Source organism: Macaca nemestrina, chromosome 10, assembly GCF_043159975.1.
Source record: "Macaca nemestrina isolate mMacNem1 chromosome 10, mMacNem.hap1, whole genome shotgun sequence".
Taxonomy (NCBI): Eukaryota; Metazoa; Chordata; class Mammalia; order Primates; family Cercopithecidae; genus Macaca; species Macaca nemestrina.
The window spans coordinates 109,894,652-109,918,038 of record NC_092134.1 but is presented as its reverse complement, the minus strand read 5'-3'; the positions used below and the strand labels follow the sequence as shown (position 1 = coordinate 109,918,038).

General features: G+C 40.8%; 1 protein-coding gene across 10 annotated transcripts in view; it reads left to right on the top strand.

The window, feature by feature from the left end:
* Positions 1–23,387, top strand: part of LOC105484277 (BICD cargo adaptor 1) — a 308,598-nt gene that overhangs the window by 184,184 nt on the left and 101,027 nt on the right. The window lies entirely within an intron of this gene.

Below are 23,387 nucleotides of genomic sequence, written 5' to 3'. Positions count from 1 at the left end.
GGGCCAGATAAGGGACTAAAAGCCGGCTGCCTGTGCTAGCAAGCTGCAACCCGCTGGGGCCCATTCTACACTGTGGAGCCTGTTTTCTTTCGCGCTTTACAACAAATCTTGCTGCCACTTGGTCTTTGGGTCCACGCTGTCTTATATGAGCTGTAACACTCACCGGGAAGGTCTGCAGCTTCACTCCTGAAGCCAGCGAGACCACGAACCCACCGGAAAGAATGAACAGCTGTAGAGGCGCTGCCTTTAAGAGCAACACTCACTGCGAAGGTCTGCAGCTTTACTCCTGACAGCGAGACCACGAACCAACCAGAAGAAAGAAGCTCCAGACACATCTGAACGTCTGAAGGAACGGATTTTGGACACACCATCTTTAAGAACTGTTAACACTGCAAGGGTCCACGGCTTCATTCTTGAAGTCAGCGAGACCAAGAACCCACCAGTTCCGGACACACTATGTAAAGCAATGTATCAGTGGACTGAGGCTTGGTCATCTTAATGGTGACACCATGACTTGAGAATTTCAGTAGCTTAAGGCGAGGTTTAACTCTTGTTCCTGCTGCATGTCTATTTCCAACAGTAAGTGGGTCTGCTCCACATCAGCATCATTCTGGCAGCTTCTATGAAGGGACAGCCTTAATATGGGGCATTGCTGGTCCTCAGGCAGAGATAAAACAGAGATGGCAGCACAATGGACCACACACAAGTTCTTAGAACTTTGTAAATATTTCTTTTTTTTTTTTTTTTTTTTTTTTTGAGACGGAGTCTTGCTCTGTCGCCCAGGCTGGAGTGCACTGGCCGGATCTCAGCTCACTGCAAGCTCCGCCTCCCGGGTTCACGCCATTCTCCTGCCTCAGCCTCCCGAGTAGCTGGGACTACAGGCGCCCGCCACCTCGCCCGGCTAAATTTTTGTATTTTTTTTAGTAGAGACGGGGTTTCACCGTGTCAGCCAGGATGGTCTCAATCTCCTGACCTCGTGATCCGCCCGTCTCGGCCTCCCAAAGTGCTGGGATTACAGGCTTGAGCCACCGCGCCCGGCCAAGTTCTTAGAACTTTGGCTCATAAGTGGCAAACACTTCACTTACACTCACATTTCATTGGCCGAAGCAGATCAGACGTCCAAGACTGATGTTAATGAGTGGATTATATAATCTAAAGGCAAGGGCTTGTAGGAAGAGGCGGTCAATATTTGTGAACAAGAGAATGATCAGTGACATCTTTCTGCAGAGTAGGCTTATAAGAGTATTACTCTAGGATAGAGAAAACAAGCTGTATGTCTGTGGGCTGTTTTCAACACACATATATATACACACTACACTTTATTTTTGGTTTTTTGTTTGTTGATTTTTTTGAGACGGAGTTTTGCTCTTAATTGCCCAGGCTGGGGTGCAATGGCTTGATCTCGGCTCACTGCAAACTGTGCCTCCCGGGTTCAACTGATTCTTGTGCCTCAGCCTCCCGAGTAGCTGGAATTACAGGCATGTGCCACCACGCCCAGCTAATTTTTGTATTTTTAGTAGAGACGGGGTTTCTTCATGTTGGTCAGGCTGGTCTTGAACTCCCAACCTCAGGTGATCCACCCGCCTCGGCCTCCCAAAGTGGTGAGATTACAGGCGTGAGCCACCGCGGCCAGCCTCACTTTGTTTTGTTTCGTTGAACTGGCTGCCAACATTTAAAAATTATGACATTTAACAAAGATGCAGATTTCTGGCTTCTTTTGGAAATCCTAAGCTATAGCAAGAATCATCTGGAACTGAGTTGTAGCTGCCCTTCTGGTGGGATGTGCACTCTCTGGTTTTCCGTGACTGTATCTGCCTGTCTTCTCTGCAGCAGTGCCTTTCAAAGATTTTTTACGTAGCTCACAATAAACAATACATTTTACATTGCTACCCAGGACTCACATGCACGCATATATGTGTGTTTGCATTCATATTTAGGTATAGATATGCATATACATATATATTCCAAAGCAAAATACATCAAGGAAACAATGCTTACCATTACTCATTGCAATTTTCTGTTCTGTTCTATCCTACTGTATTCTAGTTTTTTTTTTTTTTTTTTTTTTTAATGCTGGAATCAACTCCCTGAATTGATTTCACAAACCACTTCTGGGTCATAGCCCATAGGTTGAAAACATTGTTGTCTATCATGTTACTTGTCTGTTTCTCCTCTAAATGCTATTGGTTAGTTTTCTAGCCTGGATTCCTGTCTAAGCCCTTTAGGGTTAGACAGGAATTCACCGTGTGGGTGAGCAGCATCTGCTTCCCTTCACTTAAACCTGGGCAATTACTGGTTTTGCCCAAGGTCTTAAAACTTAAACTGCTTGGGCAGTTTCCCCGCTGACTTTTCACTTGTCTGATTTCCTATTTCAATAAAAATAGCCTTGTAGGCAAATATGCCACTGGTTCAGAAAATCCCAGTTTCCTGACTGGGCTGAGGAATCAAGGGCAAATGAAAGTATTTTACCCTTCCTATTTCTTCTTTTCTTCCCTTGATCCAGAAATTCACCAGTTGTCCTAGGGCTGTTCCGGCTTGGTGCTTGTTGGTCGCTTGGATGTTCCCTTCTGCTCAGATCTTTGTGGGCTCTCACTGGTGTTCGTATGCATATAGAATGGATGTGTGCATCACGTTGTAGGGACAGTGTATGGGGATGTAAAGACAATAAGTATAAGTCTGCCGCCCACTAAGACACAAGCAGCACTGCTATAAACCCCAGTGGAAAAAGGTGGTATTATAGAGAAAGAAAACCGTGTTGTCATGTTTTCATGGAATTCAGTGAATTGCATTTTGAGGACCAGTGCCATTTTGATGCTAGAGCTTCCACCATCTTTGTGGTGGTGTTTCCTGGAAGAGATTCTACTACTGAAGTGGTGTTGGCACCAGGTTTACCCAGCAAAATCCGGCAGCAAGGCCTGGTGGAGCTTGGCAGAAAGGAACTCACTGGGACCATCAGAGACAGTAGTGAGGCCCCCTTGTGCCAGTTAGGGGGCATCAGAAACCCAAAAGTGGACTTTACCAGAAAGGGTCAGGGCAGAAGAGGAAGGAAATGGCAAATGCCTTGATAGGCCATGTTTGTGCGTCCAGGAGGACAACTCATGGGGACTCTCAGAAATAATTGTCGGGGTGAGGTGAGTGCATACTTGGATAGAGATGTTACAGTACCTAACAAGGGCAAAAGCCAGTAATATATGGGTTGTTACTGTTAAATGTGACCCCATTTTAAGTCCTGGGTTTATATAACAAGGTTATTTATGCTTGTTATATGCTTTATGTGCATTACCTATAAATGTCCTTAAACTTTTATCACTGTGCACATGCAGCTCATTACCAAGAATCCATGAGCACTGTCTTCAAACCCTCCCCATTGCCTTGACATTGGCTTTTTCTTAATTCTGTCTCTTTTTTTGGCCACTCTGCTCTTGATCTCGTGTCTACATCTGAGCCTGAAATTGGAGAGTCCTTGGCTACTCTATAATCTGAGTTTTCTACTTCCTGCTTTCCCTACTCAGTCTCCCATTTCCTTCTCCAGCCCCATCCCTGGTACTAGCAAGTCCCTCCCTGATGTCTTTGCCATCCATTCCTTTCAGACATCTGCCACCCTTCACATTAGCAAAATGACAAAAAAATAAGAATAAGGTGAGTATAATAGATTGCATAGTGGCCCCCAGAAGATACACCATAGAGCTCCACACATACTAACCCTTGGTCCCTCAGAATGTGACTTATTTGGAATAAGGGTCTTTGCCAATGTAATTAAGATAAAGGTCTAGAGATAAGTCCCTCTCCTGGGTTACAGTGAGCCCTAAAGCCAATGACAAGTATCCTTATAAGAGACAGCAAAGGAGAAGGTGGCCGTGTGAAGACAGAGACAGAGGTTGGAGTTCTGCTGCCATAAGCCAAGGAATGCCAGGGGCACCAGAAGCAGGAAAAGGCAAGGAAGGAGCCTCCCCTAGAGCCTTCTGAAGGTGCATGGCCCTGCCAGCACCTTAATTTCAAGTGTCTGGCTTCCAGAACTGTGAGAGAACAAATTCTGTCGGGAAGTAGTGACTCACGCCTGTAATCCCAGCACTTTGAAAGGCCAAGGCGGGCGGATCGCTTGAGCTCAGGAGTTTGAGACCGGCCTGGCCAACATGGTGAAATCCCGTCTCTATTAAAAAAAAAAAAAAAAGTTAGCCAGGTGTGGTGGCGCACGCCTATAGTCCTAGCTACTTGGGAGGGAGGATCACCTGAGCCGGGCAACCAAGGCTGTAGTGAGCTGTGATCCGGCCACTGCTCTCCAGCCTGGGTGACAGAGTGAGACCCGGTCTCAAACAAAAAAGCCACTAAGTTCGTGGTAATTTATACCAGCAGCCCTAGGAAACTGAGACAATGGGTGACCATACAGCACCAAAGGACTTCCATTTCATGACTGGTGAACATTTTATAATCCCAGCACTTTGGGAGGCCAGGATGGGTGGATCACGAGGTCAGGAGTTTAAGATAAGCCTGGCCAAGATGGTGAAACCCCGTCTCTACTAAAAATACAAAAATTGGCCAGGCGTGGTGGTGGACGCCTGTAATCCCAGCTACTCGGGAGGCTGAGGCAGAGAACCGCTTGAGCCGAGAGGCGGAGGTTGCAGTGAGCCGAGATCACGTCACTGCACTCCAGCCAGGGTGACAGAGAGAGACTCCATCCCAAAAAGAAAAAAAAAAAGTATTCCAGAAAAGAATGTGAGAACATGTTTCAAGTATTAACAAATAAAAGAATGCGTGCTAAATAATTATTTGCAACACATCATAGAGCCAGTTCTCACCTGGCAATAAAGTACTCCAAAAGCTAATTCGTAAGCAAATTGAGACTCAGAATGCATATTTTTCCTGCAGGAGTCATGTGATATATTATGGATGTTTTCAAATTTTAATCCATAATAACTATTTTAATATTAATCATATGCACACTATAGTTTTCTTCAAGTGGGGGATTCTATTCTTTTTAAATTTGTTTACCACAAGAAAACATCTGCAATTAGAGTAGTTCATTTTTTAAAGCACCATACACTAATCTTTGATAGCAGCTGTTTTAGAGTCAGATTGCAAGGCTTCACATCCTGGCTCTGCCAGTTACAGAATGCAAATCATTAAGCAAATTTACATAATCTCTGTGTGCTTCAATTTATTTGTCTATAAAATTGTGATAATACCTATCTCACAATGCTGTTGCGAGGAGTAAATGAATTATTATGTATTAAATACTTAGAACATTAAGTATCCTTGCATGTAAGGATTCAATAAATCTTAAATATCGTTATTAGCTCTTAAGTATATCTCCTTAACTAAATTATAAACTCTGAGGAAGAGGCAATGTCCTATCCCTTTTAAAATCCTGGCATCTACACAATTTCTTGCATATTGTATGCATTCAGTGAGTATTTGTTGAACTACTAAAAGGAATGAATGAATGGCTATATGTTTACAATACCTTCTCCATAAAAAAATACATATAGAATTGATAACATTCTAACATTTGTTACAGTAAAAAATGTTTTTAGAAATTAAATGGAATTTTTTTTTTTTTTTAAGACAGGGTCTCGCTCTGTCGCCCAGGCTGGAGCACAGTGGCATGATGTCAGCTTACTGCAACCTCTGCCCCCTGGGTTCAAGGGATTCTCCTGCCTCAGCCTCCCGAGTAGCTGGGACTACAGGCACGTGCCACCACACCCAGCTAATTTTTGTATTTTTAGTAGAGATGGGGTTTCACCATTGTTGGCCAGACTGGTCTCAAACTCCTGACCTCAAGTGATCCATTCACCCACCTTGACCTCCCAAAGTGCTGGGATTACAATGTGAGCCACAACACCTGGCCTAAATAGAATTTTTAAGATGTCAGAGCAAAAAGGAAATTATCACCAGTGTGAAATTCTTCACTGTATTTTAGCCCCTAGGAGGCAAAGACCTTGTCCTGTTTCTTTGTAACTGCTGCATTTTGTGTGATGTTTTGCAGAATAGACATGTGCGGCCTTGTACACAGAAAGGGCTTAAGCAAATCCTTATGCAGATTCCTGGAGTTATTTTTCTGTGCTAGTTGCTCCTTTCCAGAATTCTACCCTGCATCTTCCAGCTGCCTCAGCCTCCTGAACTCAGAGCCCCCTCTCCTTACCTCCACTAGGCCTCTGAGGTCTCTGGGTTTCCTTCTTGCACCTGCAATTATACATTGCCGCCAAGCAGAAGGCCCAGGTGTTTCTCATGCTCGTCTCATCTGTTTCCCCTCTGACAGAGATTAGTCTTACAAGGCCTCGTGTTCAGTCTGAAAACAGCTGTTTCATATACTGCGTTCAGTTTTCTAATTGCTCACAATAAAAAGCTTTCTTACTTCATCATGGCTAGAAGCAGTTCCCACGCAAATGTCTTGGTTAAAGGAGAAAAATGTATGACGTAACTATAAACTAAGACTTTCACATCAATTCAGTTGGTTTTTTTGTTAAGAATTACAGGGCTGGGCACGATGGCTCACACCCGTAATCCCAGAACTTTGGGGAGGCTGAGGCGGGAGGATCCCTTGAGGCCAAGAGTTTAAGATCAGCCTGGGAAACAGAGTGAGACCCCGTTTCTACAAAAAAAAAAAAAAAAGAAAGAAATTAGCCAGGCACAGTGTCGCATGCCTGTAGTCTCAAGCTACTTAGGAAGCTGAGGCAGGATGATCAATCCCTTGAGCCCAAGGGTTCGAGGTTACAGTGAGCTATAATCGTGCCACTGCATTTAGCCTAGGTGACACAGTGACATCCTGTCTCAAAAAAAAAAAAAAAAGAAAAAAGAAAAGAAAATTACAGTATAATTCTTCTGTGTTGAAGAGCTTCTGCTGGACAAATTTTCAGTCTTGGTCAGCAGTTTAACTCAAGAACAGACTCTTCTATCTTCACTTCCAGCTTAAGTGAATTAGAATGGAGAAGAGAATTCTAAAGTATGAAGAATGTACACTGTTCTCTGCCCCAATTACACATCTGTCTCACAGCTTGTTAGGCAGCATGATGAATAAGTGTGTCACTGCTCTCCATTGATTTGTGCATCCATTTTTATATCCATAGTCTATAGAGATTTTCATTGCTTCTCACAAATTGGTTTAAACTTTTAATGGTGATGTATACAGATTTCCTTATCTAAGCACAGACATGATTTCTATTTAGGTCATTTCTGTGCAGTCATTTCCTCTTCCTAGGTCATAGCCCTGTAGTTCTATCATACATAAACTGTCTATTTTAATAGAAACCTGAAGCAATGGTGGGAGGAGGGGAACGGGAGTCATTTTATCAGAAAGATGCATTGTATCTATTGGAGAGTGTTTTTGTCTTAGAAACACTAGGAATTCTATTTTTTGGAAATTTCAAATTTTACTAAAATGTGGTCATTGTCAATTACGTAACAGGGGGTTTCGTTTTCAATATAGTGACTATCAGTAATAGTGCTGGAAATATGATAACAGGCCACATTCTAAAAATTTATTTCCTCTTTAATTAGGACCTAACTCTTGGAAGCTCCTTTATGTGAGCTGCCACAAAATCATCTTAAACCACATCATCTAAACGATATTTTGGGAAAATGCATGGTCTCAAATGGAAGATAATGACAGCTGAGATAGAATTTAGAATGAGCCCCAGCACTTTGGGAGGCCAAGGAGGGTGGATCACTTGAGGTCAGGAGTTCGAGACCAGACTGGCCAACATAGTGAAACCCCGTCTCTACCAAAAATTTAAAAAGTTAGCCAGGTGTGGTGGGGCGCACCTGTAATCCCAGCTACTCAGGAGGCTGAGGCAGAAGAATCACTTGAACCCAGGAGATGGAGGTTGCAGTGAGCCGAGATCACATCACTGCACTCTAGCAATAGAGTGAGACTCTGTCTCCAAAAAAAAAAAAAAAATTAGAATGACCACGAAGTTGATGAATAATACCTCAGTCTCATTCTAGTAAGAAACAGTTCCTCCTTGTGGGAATTAGAGCCCTGCCCCCAGAACCCTGACTCTGAGGTTTGAATTCCGTTATGTACTGACAGTCCCCAGTACACTCATGGTTCCATGGTGCCAGCACAGGAGTGGCTGATGACAGAGGTTGACATGTCATGCACATCATTCTATTTCATTGTTTAGTGTCTCTTCCTTGGTAAATGCTCTCTGATAGGTGTTACCAGGCAATACAAAGATCACACGCCTGATACTACTATGTGTCCATACATTTGCCTCTTTCCTAGACATCTCGTCCGTAGCCTTTCAAACTTTCTCCTCCTGGATCCCTGCATATGTACACAGTGTATATAATGAACTGTAATTAAATCAACTACATAATTTACTTATTGATTAGGTCTCTTTTAAACTATTTCTTGTGAGTTCAAGAAAGCAGAGATCTCTGTAGTTTTTTTGTTTTGTATTTTAATTACTACTGTATCCCTAGCACTTATAATAGTGTGTGGCAGATAACAAGTACTCAGTAAATAGTTACTGGGTGAATCCATACTAAATATAAATCTTTGTCAATTATTATATGTGTGAGAAATATCTATTCCTAGTTAGAGGCTGGTCTTTTCATTTACTTTATTGTAAATGATGTTTGAATGAACAGAAGTATGGAATTTTAATGTAGTTAAATTTATCAGTCCCTCTATATTAAGCTACTTTTTGTTTCTTATTTAAGAAATTCTCTGCTGCAAAGTGATAAATATGTTCTGGTATATTTTCTTCTAGCCCATCTTTCCCCCACTGATCTGCAATGACATTTTTGTTGTTAATTAACTATTATTATCACTGAGTCTGTTTCTAGTCTCTCTATTTTGTTTCATTGTCTGGCTATCCTTTTTAAAATAATTTTTTTTAGGGACAGGGTCTAACTCTGTTGCCCAGGCTGGAGTGCAGTGGCAAAATCATGGCTCACTACACCCTCTAACTCCTGGGCTCAAGTGATCCGCCCCAGCCTCCTGAGTCACTGGAACTACAGGCATGGGCCATCACTTCTGGCTAATTAAAAAAGTTTTTTTGAAGAAATGGTGTCTTACTACATAGCCCAGGCTGTCCTCAAACTCCTGGCCTTCCTCTCACCTCAGTCTCCCAAAGCACTGGGATTACAGGTGTGAGCCACTGCACCCGGCCTATCTATTTATTTTTATTTACCACTATTTATTTTTAATTGCTGGACAGTTTGACAAGTCCGGTTTGAGCTAGTTATAATCACATCCCATTTGCAAGGGTTGTTTGTCTTGTTCAAAGGACAATGAGTACAGCCAATGTCAACAGAAGTTGTTTTTCTTCCTTCAAAGAGAAGGGATGTGCCAGGATGGAGAGTGCCTGCATTCCTGCCCGTCAGGGTACTATGGACACTGAGCCCCAGATATGAACAGATGTGCAACTTCTCTTGGAGAAAACAAAATAAAAAGTGTATCATTGGTCCATGTTCAACTGCCCATCATAAAAACAGAAATACATCATTGGATAAGCAACTTCATTCAAAAGTCAGTGCCACGGCAAGCAAGAAATTAGAAGCTTATTAAAATAAGATAGAATTTTGAGCTGGGCACAGTCGCTCATGCCTGTAATCCCAGCACTTTGGGAGGCCAAGGCGGGTGGATCACTTGAGGTCAGAAATTCAAGACTAGCTTAGCCAACGTGGCGAAACCCTGTCTCTACTAAAAATACAAAAATTAGCCAGATGAGGTGGGGGGTGCCTGTAATCCCAGCTACTTGGGAGGCTGAGGCAGAAGAATCACTTGAACCCAGGAGGCGGAGGTTGCAGTGATTTGGGATCATGCCACTGCACTCCAGCCTGGGTGACAGAGCGAGACTGCGTCTCGATAAAAATAAATAAAATAAAAATAAAGTAAGATGGAATTTTGACCCATTGAGAAAAAATTAATAATAATAATTATATCTAATTTCTGGACATTGAATAGCTAATAAGCCAACCTACTTACGAGCATCTGTTTTCTGGATGAGCTTCAACTGTTGCAAGTGGATTTTTTTTCCTTGGACTACTGGTTGTCAAACTGTCGTGTGAATCAGAAGAGTTTAATACAGATTGCTGAAGTTTTTGATTTGTAGGTCTGGGATGGGACTTGAGAATTTGCTTTTTACCAAGTGTCCGTGTGATGTTGATGCTGCTGGTTCTGGGACCACATTTTGAGAACCTTTGTTGTCAATAATGTGCCCACAGCTGCATTATTATTTTTTTATTTTCCCAAGAATTAATGCCATCAGATATAAATAGTATATATTAATACTGAATGACATATTAGAAAGATTTGTTTAAAACGTAATATTGGAAATAGAAACATGAATATTTTGAACTTAAAATAAATGTTGCAGTGATTTTTATTAAAGTAATATGAATATTGACCTCCAAAACTTTGATGATAGTGTTTGATTCTTTAATGTGAATTACTTTCTTACATTGTGAAAACTTAGAGCATATTCTTCCTCAGGCCTAAGTGCTGTATAGGAATTATTAAGTGAGTACTTTTAACAGTAATTCTCCATATGCAAAAATGCATTTTTACTAGTCTGTACTTACAACTTTCAAATTTGCTTTCATCCAAAAGGAAGAGAATTAGAGAAATGATTTTAGTAAGAAATACTAAAATCAAAAAGATAAGTAATATTTAAGCAATCATTGTAGTATTCCCAACAGTGTTATAGATGAAATTTTAAGTTCTCTGGGTTATAACTTGCTTTCTGATGCCATTATAAACCTGATGGCTGAGACACTGGTCTATCACCCATTAGAAATATATGCTGAAATTCTTGGCTTTCAGTTTTTAAAATACGGTTTAATTTTATGTTTGCTTAAAATTGGTTTGTTTTAGCCGGGTCATATCTTGGGTCCCACACATATGCTTACTCACAATTCTTATGTCAGGCTGAGCACGGTGGCTCACGCCTGTCATCCCAGCACTTTGGGAGGCCGGGGTGAGTTTGAGCCCAGCCTGGCCAACATATCAAAACCACATCTCTACTAACAATAAAAAAATTAGCCAGGCCCAGTGGCACTCACCTGTAGTCCCAGCTACTCGGGAGGCTGAGGCCCGAGAGGCAGGAGAATCGCTGAACCGAGGAGGCGGAGGTTGCAGTGACCGAGATGTCGCCACTGCACTCCAGCCTGAGCGACAGAGCCGGACTCCCTCTAAAAAAAAAAAATTATTATTTAGTTTTATATTCTCTATCTGTTCATGAGAAAGACTAAAATAATGATGAAGAAAACATTTTAATATGGTATATGAATAGTAATAAAATAATATGGTGTGTCTCCAAAATCTGAATCTAATGGTACTGTATTTGTATTATAGCTGATTCGTTACAAAAAGCAGTCCTGGCTTACTGGAAAATTCACATTGTAAAAGTCGATCAGTTGCATTGTTTCTGGAGAATGTTAGCTTTACTGAAAGTATAAAAGTTTCATTGTTGTAGACACCAGGCCCTAATAAAAACAAGTAAAAGAAGAAACAGTTTGTTACAGGTAGAACTGAATAAGTGAGGTACCACTGAAGAATTAAAGATATCTCACACATATTTTGATTAATTAAATGGTGAATAAGAACTTGTTTTATCTCATTATTCAAGTCACTAAAATGTTAAACAGGTAAAGCAAAAAGGCAATTATTACAAGTTTTTACGTAAAACTATAAGATTTTTTAAAAAGTAAAACGCCACCCCATACACACTGAGTTCATTTGGCTGGTATTGATTCTGAATATATATTTTATAATATTTCTTTGGCCTTGACCTGCAAACTAAACACAGACATTTTCTCAATTAGTCATTTTCAGGTTTATTGCCTAAGATGCTAATTGAAATTCAGGGCAGGGAAAAATACATCATTGGCCTTTGTATATCTCTGAAAGGCCTCCTGGTGGGACCCTGCTCCGTATAAAGACTTCTCTTCTCTGCAGACTGAAAGGGACCCTGTGTGTGAAGTGTGTTCAGTGGGGTCTTCAAGGAACAACATAGAGAGCAGCTGTTGGCCAGCCGGAAGCCACCATGCGCTGTCCTCAACAGAGCAACTCCAGGCTGTATGACCCCCGTGCAATTAGGCACCAAAAGAAGATGCTCACACTTTCCAAAATCCTTTCCCAGGGCTGGGGGAAGGGAGCCAGACTTGGAGCCCCTATGTGGAACTTAGTCTCCAAGGAAAGAAAGCATGTTTTCATCCTCCAAACACTCCATTTTCTCCCTGAATTAGTGTCCTTTCTTTGAACCATATGAGACTTTGCTCAGAGCTGGAGGGTATGGCCCCTTGGTTCTGTTTCCACAGTGCTTCCAGCCCTATCCCGTTTGGACGCCCCCAAAATGAGGAGCTTATCTCTTTGATTTTGTGAAAGAAAATGCATAGTTCGTCTATTTGGGGCTTCTGAAAGTTGTTAGGCCCTGAAGAAGGTTGACTGGGAGACTGAGTGGGGAGTGACAGAGCATGACCTTAATTACTGACCTTTTGTTATAGATTAATTTCCTTCCTATTTTATTGTTCCTGGCTCAGACCAGATAGCACTTGAGATAAAAGACCCCTTGACTATTACATCCTTAATGTGGAATGTTAAATACTCCCTTCCTCAAAGGAATCACTGCCTAAAACCAGTCAGATTGCTGTAACTATGCACTAACCTTGTGTGGAAAATGCTGTCATCCTGTTAAGCTTCCCCAGACCTTGCCTGTGTAAACAACCCTCAAACCTCTCAGATTCAGAGCACTAACCCCATCTTTTTGAAGTCCTCCTGGGTGACCCTCCGCAAACTTTGTGCTCAGTACCTTAATCCTATTGCCTGGATCACGATTTAAAGTTGATACTTTTCAGAGAACTCTTCATTTTCTCTTTGCATATTTTATTGTTTCCTTTCTATCTGTTTTTCTTTTACTTACTGCCTGAAGCCAAGAGACAATGTCAAGGTTTCTTAGTGAAAGGAGCTCATACTTAGGGGTTCCTGGGTCAAAACCTACATCTCTCATTTCTTAGCTCTATGACCTACCTGTTTCCTTAATCTCTCTGGGCCTCAGTTTACCCATTATTGTAGTAAAATATGTACAAGTTACTTTTATTTAACTACTTATGCCATATTTAATTCCCAACCACTAATATTACATATTAGTTATATATTGTTAAATCGTAATGTTCTTTCACTATCTCTTTTATGACTGAGAAATTTCTTTCCAATGTATAAATCATATACATGTTGCTCCTGGACCAAACTGAGGGTCAGGCTACTATTTCTCCTGGCCCAATAATGAGATGCAGACAAACTGGTGAAGAAGAAAGTTTTTATTTTTGCATCTGGTTACAGGGAGAAGGCCTGGAAATTATCACCTCACCAACTCAAAATTACACAGTTTTCCAGAGCTTATAAACCTTCCAAGCTATGTGTCTACATATAAGTGTGCATTCATCTAAAGACATAGGTGATTAACTTCTTTCAATCTATAACTAAGGTCTGAGTCCTGAAGACCTTCCTCTGGGGTCTCAGTCAATTTACTTAATCTAAATGGGTCCAGGTGCTGGGGTGATTCCCCTTATCTTGTCTCCTGCTAAATCACAGAGGTTTGGGGAGTTCCTTCAGACCCCCAATAAACTTGTTTGTGGAGGCCTGGGGAGTTTCTTCAGACCCACAATAAAACTTGTTTATTCCAGTCTGGCCAACATGGTGAAACCCCATCTCTACTAAAAATACCAAAAATTAGCTGGGCAAGGTGGCGTGCACCTGTAATCCCAGCTACTAGTGAGACCTGGCCTGCCACAATATGGTTAGGGAAACATATTAAAACATTTTTAAAAATCAAGATTTTTTCATTTCAATGGACTTGTAATTGATTGAAAAGTTTATTTTAAGTTCCATGGTCTTGTAGACTCTTGTGGAGGGTTTAGATTGGAAAATAAGTAATGACAGTGAAGCAGTTGTTATGTTCGTATAAAAGAAAGAAAAGAAAAACCCACAAGACTTTATTTGCTTTTAAAAGTCTATCTGCAAAGATGTAGTTTATAGAAAAATTCAGTTCCAGATGTTTCTCATTGTTCTGGAGTGTGTGAAGAAGAGGCCTAAGAATATTCTTAGGAAGGCAAAAACTTTCAGATGCAGTTCATATACTTGACACCTCTGTTTCACTTTTGCTGACTTGTATAGTCTGATTTTTGGTCACTGACAGGCTCAGCATCATGAGTATGCAAGATGTAAGGGAGGCAGGACCTTGTCCTTTCGGTGGTGTCTTCCTGGGTGGCTGCCAGAGTTCATCATCATTGCACGCTACTCTCATAGCCTCAATTTCTGTTTTTGTTTGCTTTTACTGAAATTGGGGTGGTGACACAGAGTGAGATCATTGAAAAGACTCACAAGATTCCAAAGGGTATACTGGTAGAGTCTAAATGGGAGGATTAAGGTACAGCAGGAGAAAGCAAGCGCCAGCAGACACAGAAGGGGCTGAGACTTCTGCGAGCAGCGCCTTTCCTCAGGCTCACTGGGTGTGCTCTGTGTTCAGGTGTGAACCCCCAAGATGCGTGTTTTCAGGGAAGCCAAGATACAAGTATACAGAAAAGCCTTTATACCCCCGTCACAGTGCTAAAACTGGATGATTGAACTACATACCAAGCCATCTATAAATTTCAGTAATAATGACCAGCTAGCAGAGGGTGCCTCAAGGCAGTTTCAGACTTTAAGTAACAGTAGAAAGCACTAGCTAGTCCATTTCATCCTTATCATTGTTGCAGAACTTTCTCCTTAGTTCAGCTAAAACCGGGTTCTTGTCACACAGCCGGAAAAGATTAGGCTCAGGGACACATAGAAGGGTGAGGGGCGAAAAGGAAAAAGAACTCTCAGCAAAGTGAGGGGGAGTCTTGCCAACAGGCGCTCCTCCTCACTGATTCAACACCAGGCCACCACACAGGAACTGAAGAGGCCAGGCTCCTCCCCACTGAACGAGAGTGACCTTCTCTTGGCTCCACCCTCTTCCCCCAGTGTGCAGGTGGGCATTTTTCAGCCAGCTGAGAAAGGGCAGGCTTCATCTGGGACCAGGACTCCAGTTGTTCAGCCTTCAGGCTGTTTTAGGCTTGAAGGCAGGGTTTCATGGGGGACCTTGGTAAGGAGAGTTCTTTTCAACACTTCAATGTAGATTGTAAGAGGTAGAAAAAAAATTGATCACATTTAACATATAGTTACTTAAAACACACATCTTTGAGTTTTCTAGACTTCTAATATAGTTGTAGAAAATCGGAGTGGCAGCCAACTTAAGACGACAGATCAATACCTCGAAGTCTGTAACTTTAATAAGAACATCGGAAGTGAAATTCTGTATTAGTTACCCTATTGTACTCACATTCGTGGAATACTGAAAGCCTTCATACAGGAAAGATTCTGGAAACACATTTTGATAGTCAGGGTCACAGATATTGCTCTGTTTCAGTAACCAGGTTTTCTACTTAAGAAAGTTATTTAAAAGGCAATGAGTGGCCGGGCACAATGGCTCAAACCTGTAATCCCAGCACTTTGGGAGGCCGAGGTGGGCGGATCACGAGGTCAGGAGATCGAGACCATCCTGGCTAACACGGTGAAACCCCGTCTCTACTGAAAATACAAAAAAATTAGCCGGGCGTGGTGGCAGGCGCCTGTAATCCCAGCTGCTCGAGAGACTGAGGCAGAAGAATGGTGTGAACCCAGGACGTGGAGCTTGCAGTGAGCCGAGATCTCTCCACTGCACTCCAAGCTGGGCAACAGAGCATACTCTGTCTCAAAAAATAAAAAAATAAAAATAAAGGGAATGAGTATTCAAAATGTGAGCAGCTATTGCTACCATCAGCTCCAGAATCAGTTCTGAAGAATTTGTAGGAAGTCATCTTGAAAATAATAAAGCAATATGTTTTTCAGAAATAGCATTCACTAAATCACAATCTGAGGCCACTTTACTGAGGCATTTATATTTATATTATTAATTTGTTATTTACACAGAAAGGGAAACTATGACCTAAGACAGAGGTACCAATAATCTGATTAGTATTAGCCATCCCATTCCAACAACAAATCACTTTAATAAGGCATTTTTAGAAGCAGCAAAGCATAGTGGTTAAGAACGTATGTTCTAGAACTAGACAGTCTGGGTTTGACTCCTGCTGCCACTTATTTTATTCTAAAACTTTGGGCAAATTATTACATAATCTACCCATGCCTCAATTGGCCTAACTGTAAAATGGGACTAATAATGGTGTCCAACTCATAGGATTGCTATGCAGGCTAAAAGGTTAAAAGAGTTTTATATTTCTAAAACAATGTGCTTGTAATAGTCTTGGCACATTGTAAACATTGTGTAAGTGCTTATTAAACAAATAAATTCGTGCTTATAATTGAAGATCGCCATATAAGATACACATTCTAGTGATCTATATGTTTATCATTAGATATATGATGTATATACACACTCATATTTCAGTCCCCTCAGGGATTAACTTTTAATTCCTTGATTTGCAAATCAAGTTGTAAATTACATGTATAAATAAAGTACCTTTGTAGTGATTTGTTCATTATAAAATTATGCTAACTATGTTGGTTTTCATGTGGAATAAGCTAGCTTTATAAATAAAGTTTGAAAGTAAGTAAGGTATAAAGGAACCCTGAAGGGATAGATAAGATACTAGGAACAGTGGTTCGGGAGTGAGGATGAGAAGTAGACTGATGTGGAACAAGATGGGAGTTAAATTTTTTTTACTCACCGTCTATATTTTTATAATTTCTGGGTTCTATCTCCTGATTCTGATTCTATCTCCTCATATATATATCTCCTCATATATATACTGATTCTATCTCCTCATCCTAACTTGTTGGTATGCTGAGTTAGAGTCATATCTACCTGCTGTTAGTTTTTTCAAAGAATCTTCAAATGGCTACTGATGCTAAAGGAAGTTCTGAAGGAGCACTCTCCAATGCAGTTATTTCCTACAGAAGCTTTTAAGGGATTTTTTTTTTAACTGCCTCTTTAAAAAAAAAAAAAATGTCAGCTTTTATTTTAGATATAGGAGTACGTGTGTAGGTTGTTACATGGGTATATTGGACCCAGGTAGTGAGCATAGTAACCAATAGGTTAAAAAAAGACCTCTTAATCAAGAGGGTAGCTCATTACTATTTACAAAGTGCTTTTAAACATTCTTTTTCATTTTTTTCTGACAACTCTGGAGTTGAAAAGAAAAGCTTCCCCCCTACTTTTAGAAGAAAACTGACAGTCCCAGAAATGTTTTGGTGTAAGTCAATCTATGAACACGGGTCCATGTCCAGAACTGTTTACCACTCACCTCTTTATAAAACAGTAACTGTGGCCAGGCACGGTGGCTCACTCCTGTAATCCCAGCACTTTGGGAGGCCAAGGGAGGTGGATCACTTGAGGCCAGGAGTTCGAGACCAGCCTGGCCAACCTGGTGAGACCCCATGTCTACTAAAAATACAAAAATTAGTTGGACATGGTGGCACACACCTGTAATCCCAGCTACTCAGGAGGCTGAGACAGGAAAATTGCTTGAACTGGGGAGGTGAGGGTTGCAGTGAGCTGAGACCACGCCACTGCACTCCAGCCTGGGCAACAGAGCGAGACTCTGAGACTCCATCTTAAAAAACAAAAACAACGGTAACAGTTACTTCTCTGAAGCTATTATTTTTTATCCTGTCACATATACCAAAGACTTCATTTGGGTAACTATATTCATGATTATTTTAAGCTTTCTTTTTCATTACCAATAGTTGGACTAACCTTTATTTTCTGGATGGTAAAGATGTTTTATAGTAACAAAAACGAACAGCTAAATCAGTCCATCCAGGTACCCTGTTAAAGCTTCAAAGACTCTGGATCAGAATAATCTCTACTATAAACACATACCTAAAGAATAAACAAAAATGCTATTGCTAATAACTCTCAGTCCCTTGAGGGATTAACTTTTAGTCCCTTGATTTGCAAATCAAGTTGTAAATTATATTAATACCCCCCTTTCTGTACCTTTCCTTTCGGATGATGCTTATCTAGCGTTTTGCTATCTTGAATACCTTCTCCTTTCTCATCCCTATATTTTTTCATTCTTTATTTGAATATAATTCCATTTTAACACATTACCTTAATGCATACCATTATCTACATTTTTGCTCACTTCTTTCCCTTTCACAGCACCTCTTCTCAATAAAAGTCTATATATAGTGTGTTCCCATGGTGATGGGAACTAAAATTACTTATAATCAATGGTTTCTATGTTGTTGCTGCTGCTTATCTCTTGGGTTAGGCCACTCTTTACAGCCAAATCACAGTTAAGTCTATGAAGGTGAGATGAAACCATATTTGCCAGAGATTGAACTACTTCTGGAATATTTGCGAATCTGGCCTTCACCATTATTGCACCATCTAGATTTCACATCTGTTTAGTGTATTACCAATATTTTCTTTTTCCATATAATGAATTCTTTTATTGCAGTAATTGTAGTATCAGGGCACCATGCATATACATAAGAAGATATTATCAGAGAAGAAAATTGTCATACCATCATTCATTATGGTGCTTTGCATCTTTAAATTTTAAACAGAGAAAGAGAAAGAACAATCAAGCTAGTAAGCAAGAGAGAACCAATCTACTTTGGGCAATGACCAATGGTTTCTTGATTTCAGGGTAGATTATAGAAAAGAGAAAAGATTGTAGCATTTTATATCTGCAAAAGCTTATTCCAAAACAAATCAGTAAATCCAAGTTACAATACCCAGGTCAGAAAGTCACATTTTTATTAATAAAAAAATAACTTGCAGGCTGGGCGAGGTGGCTCACGCCTGTAATCCCAGCACTTTGGGAGGCTGAGACCAGTGGAACACGAGGTCCGGAGCTCGAGACCATCCTGGCTAACACAGTGAAACCGCATCTCTACTAAAAGTACAAAAAAAAAAAAAAAAGCCGGGCGCAGTGGCAGGCACCTGTAGTCCCAGCTACTCGGGAGCCTGAGGCAGGAGAATGGCGTGAACCCCGGAGGTGGAGCTTGCAGTGAGCTGAGATCACGCCACTGCACACCAGCCTGGGCAACAGAGCGAGACCCCGTCTCAGATAAATAAATAAATAAATAAATAAATAATAAAAAAATAACTTGCAGCCCATTGAGTGAACTTTAAATGATCATGCTACTTTGTGAAATAGAATATCACATTACTAGATCTGCTGTGTGCTGGACAAATGCCAGCACTATGCAGTACTTTGCTGATATAGTGTGGAATAGATTTAGTGCTGCAGCAAAGCTGTCTATAGTCTTCAAAAAACAAAGGTTATATGAGCATTAACCAAAGTGTTTAAAATCTTACAGTTTCAAAGGACCATATGTTCTATGATTCCATTTGTATGAAATTTCCAAAATAGGCAAATCTATAAAGATAGAAAATAGATTAGTGGTTGCCTAGGACTTGCGGGGATAGAAGCATTACGGGGTCGGGGCAGCGGCCTTCCCTAAAAGATACAGAATTTATTTTCTAGGTGATAGAAATGTTCTAAATTGATTGCAGTGATGGTCACAACTATGTGACAATATTAAAAATCATTCAATTGTATACTTTAAATGAGAGAATTTTAAATATATGAATTATATCTCGATAAAGTGATACTAAAAGAAAGATCTGCCCCAAAAAGCTTTCCTGTAAAAATACATGTTCCACCCATTTAAAATGCAATGTCAGTATTTATTCATCTATTTTATTGCTTAAAATCATATGTGTTCTTTTACTATCCTTTTGCACAAAGAAGAAAAAATATAGATCAGAATATAAGAAGACAAGTCATTTATGATTGATTTTGTACCACTTATTTCAACTGCTTAAAGTAAAAGGGCAGATTTTATGTTGCTGTCAAGGTTTTGCTTGTGATAAGTGTTTGAAGTGAGGCACTGAAATGTGAACTGGTTGTGAGATGGGCTCTCCTTGGCTTCTAATGGAGGCAGGTATCCCATGGGACAGATGCTTGTATTGCTTCAAATTCATTGTAGGAAAATTAACCCTTCATGGTGCCACTTTCTTCAGAGCAAGGTTTGCATATGAATTAAAGTGAAAATTGCCAGACTCAGTGGCTTACACCTGTAATCCCAGCACTTTGGGAGGCCAAGGCGGGTGGATCACCAGGGTCAGGAGTTCGAGACCAGCCTGACCAACATGGTGAAACCCCAACTCTACTAAAAATACAAAATTAGCCAGGCATGGTGGCGCCTGCCTGTAATCGCAGCTACTTGGGAAGCTGAAGCAGGAGAATCGCTTGAACCCGGGAGGCGGAGACTGCTGTGAGCCAGAATCATGCCATTGCACTCCAGCCTGGGCAACAAGAATGAAACTCTGTATCAAAATAAATAAATAGTGAAAATTATGCAGTATGGGTTTCATTGTAGTTTTACTACTCTTGTGTAGAGGAGGAAAAATTTCTCCACTACCTTCTTACAATCTCAGGCTAGGCCTAAGAATTAAATTTCTATAATACAGATTAACAGAAGAAAAGCATACAAGTTTTATTATAATTTTACATGTACATGAAAGTCCTCACAACACAATGAAGACCCAAAGAAGTGACCAGAAGTAGCAAACTTATATGTCTTTTAGATAAAGAAATGATAAATGTGTGAATAAGTGATAAGACAAAGCAGTTTGGATTAGAGGCAGTAAATTGTGAGGAAGTCACTAAAAGTATAGAGGGGGAAACTAATGGAAGATGAGGGATATTTTAGTAAGTTTGTACAGATCTATTTCAGAGGCAATTCCAAGTCTCTGGTGATAAAGATGTTCTTTTCTTGCTGGTACAGGGAGGGCACCCTTCTCCTGGAAATTGTAATGGTGTGTTTTTAAGTAGAAAGGGGGAGGTCAAAAGGCTTTCCTGCATCTGCTATTTCTCCATTGCTTTCAGCTCTAAATAATCAACATGCCAAAGTGGCATATTTTGGGGTGGCATGTCCTGAACTCCTTCACTTGTTTACTCACTTATTGCTAATCAGGACTTGATCATCTTTGTGTCACCCCTTTTTACAGCTGTCCAGCCCTATGCTTTTTATTTTATGCCATTATTTAAATCTGATATTCCATTGAGTTCTCTACAGTTGGAAGGGGTCTAGGTTGGGCTACCTTTGGATTGTTCAAAATGCCTTTTTAAAAGGGCAAAGGTCTTATGGTCAAATCAATTTAGCAAATGGTGCATACCACATCTTGCTCTTAGAAAGTCTCAGTGCTCACTAGCATATTAAAGGTTCTGAGAAATCCAGAAGAAGAAACAAGTATGTAACCTTATTTAACCTAATATTTCCCAAACTTATTTTTAGTGACTCGTAGAAACACTCCGTAGAACTAGCCTCTGCGGAACACACTATGGGAAATAGTGTTCTGGAGTCCTAAATATCTCCCCCTTTATTACCTTATTACTCTTTCCCAGCTATGACAGATCTTTTTATATTTCTTTTTTTCTTGCCGAACATGTTTGTTTTAAGCCACAATTCAAACTTGCTACATTTACTTTTTCCTGGTTATTGCCCAGTTGTTAAGTCTGGATTGCCCTGGGAAGATACTGATTACATGGTGCTCTGAATACCTTTCATTCTTCACCAGCAACTCTCCTAAAGATTTGTGATTCACACATTACTGCCCAGCAGAGAACTGAGCTTGCCTCGTTGCAGTTTCAGAAGACAAGCCTTCTGCATCCATCAGCTTGTTATTGGCTGGCACCACAGAGATGTGTTTCTCTGTCCCTCATTAATTGTAACCAACCCTAAGAGAGACAAGTTGTATCAGGCATGTATATACCTTACAATGGATAAGTTTGTCAGATACTTTCCCTTAGTGCATATTTTTTAAAGAGATAGAATAAAGTATAAATACACATGGAAAGGATGTCACCAATAAGGGTTTTTAAACACTGGAGAATTTTACATGGGGCCTGCTTTGTAGACATCTTTTTTTTTTTTTTTTTTCAATCTATGAACTCAAATATATGAAATCTATCTGTACCCTCCTTCTTTTGGCTGCCCAACTAGGCTCATCCCAACAACGCTTCCCAGCTTTCTTCAGGCCACTGCCAATCCAATCCAGGCTGGAAGTGTGGAATACAAAGAGTGTGCATGGGGCACTCTTCTAGATCTTGGGGATATAGTGGTAAACCGTTACTGACAACATGCTTTCATGGCTCTTAGATCTAGTGGGGGAAAGATAGCCAATAAACACACAAAGAAATAAAATCTTGATAAACACTTTTCAGATCACTAAAATCAGATTATGTGAGTGTGACCAAGTGGCTACTATAGAAGGAATGGTCTCGGAAAACTGCTTTTGGAGATGAGAGTTAGGTTGAGGATCCTAGTGAAAAGAGTGTGAACAAGGAGAAAGAAATCCAGGCAGAGGAGACAGCTGCTGCAAAAACTCTAAAGCAATACCCAGCTTCAGGTCTTCTTCTCCTTCTCCTTCTCCTTCTTTCTTTCCTTCTCCTTCTCCTTCTTCTTCCTCTTCCTTCTTCCTTCTTCCTTCTTTCTTCTTCTTTCTTCTTCCTTCTTCCTTCATCTTTCTTCTTCCTTCTTTCTTCTTCTTTTTCTTCTTCTTTCTTCTTTCTTCTTCTTTCCTTCTCCTCCTTCTTCTCCTCTTCCTCCTCCTCCTTCTTCTTCTTCTTCTCCTTCTTCTCCTTCTTCTCCTCATTCTTCTCCTCCTTCTTCTCCTCCTGCCTCCTCCTTCTCCTCCTCCTCCTCCTTCTTCTTCCTCTTCCTTTTTTTTTTTTTTTCCTGACACAGGGTCTCACTCTGTTGCCCAGACTGGAGTGTAGTGGCATGATCTCAGCCCACTACAGCCTCCACCTCCTGGGCTCAAGTGATCCTCCCACTTCAGCCTCCCAAGTAGCTGGGACTATAGGCACACGCCACCATGCCCAGCTAATTTTTGTATTTCTTGTAGAGTCCGGGTTTTGCCATGTTGCCCCGGCTACACCTTGAAGTCTTTCAAACCAACAGAAGGCCAGGGAGGGGAGCAAAGTGGATGAGGGATGAGTGGGAAAAAGATACCTCCTGAGCTCTTTCAAGGAGGTCAGGGCAAGTCGCATAGGGTTTTGTTAACCCTGACATGGATTTGAGAATCATTAGCACACAAGTAGGTATCTAAAGCTGGAGGCCTGGATGAAGTTGCCTTTGGGAAGTGAGGAAACAGCAAAAGGAGAGGCTTGGTACAGACCTGGATGGCTCAGCCTTTAGAGGTTGAGCAGAGAAGAGGGGACTGCAAAGAAGCAGCCAGTCAGGTGAGAGTTCAGATGTCTGGGAAGCCATAGGAGAAAGTGTTTCCAAAAGTAGTGGCACATGCTGTTGAAGAAGTCCAGAGAGAGGAAGATACAGAGGTGGCCACCAATCCAATGACAGCGTGCAAGTTGTCAATGACTTTGACAAGACCAAGTTCAGT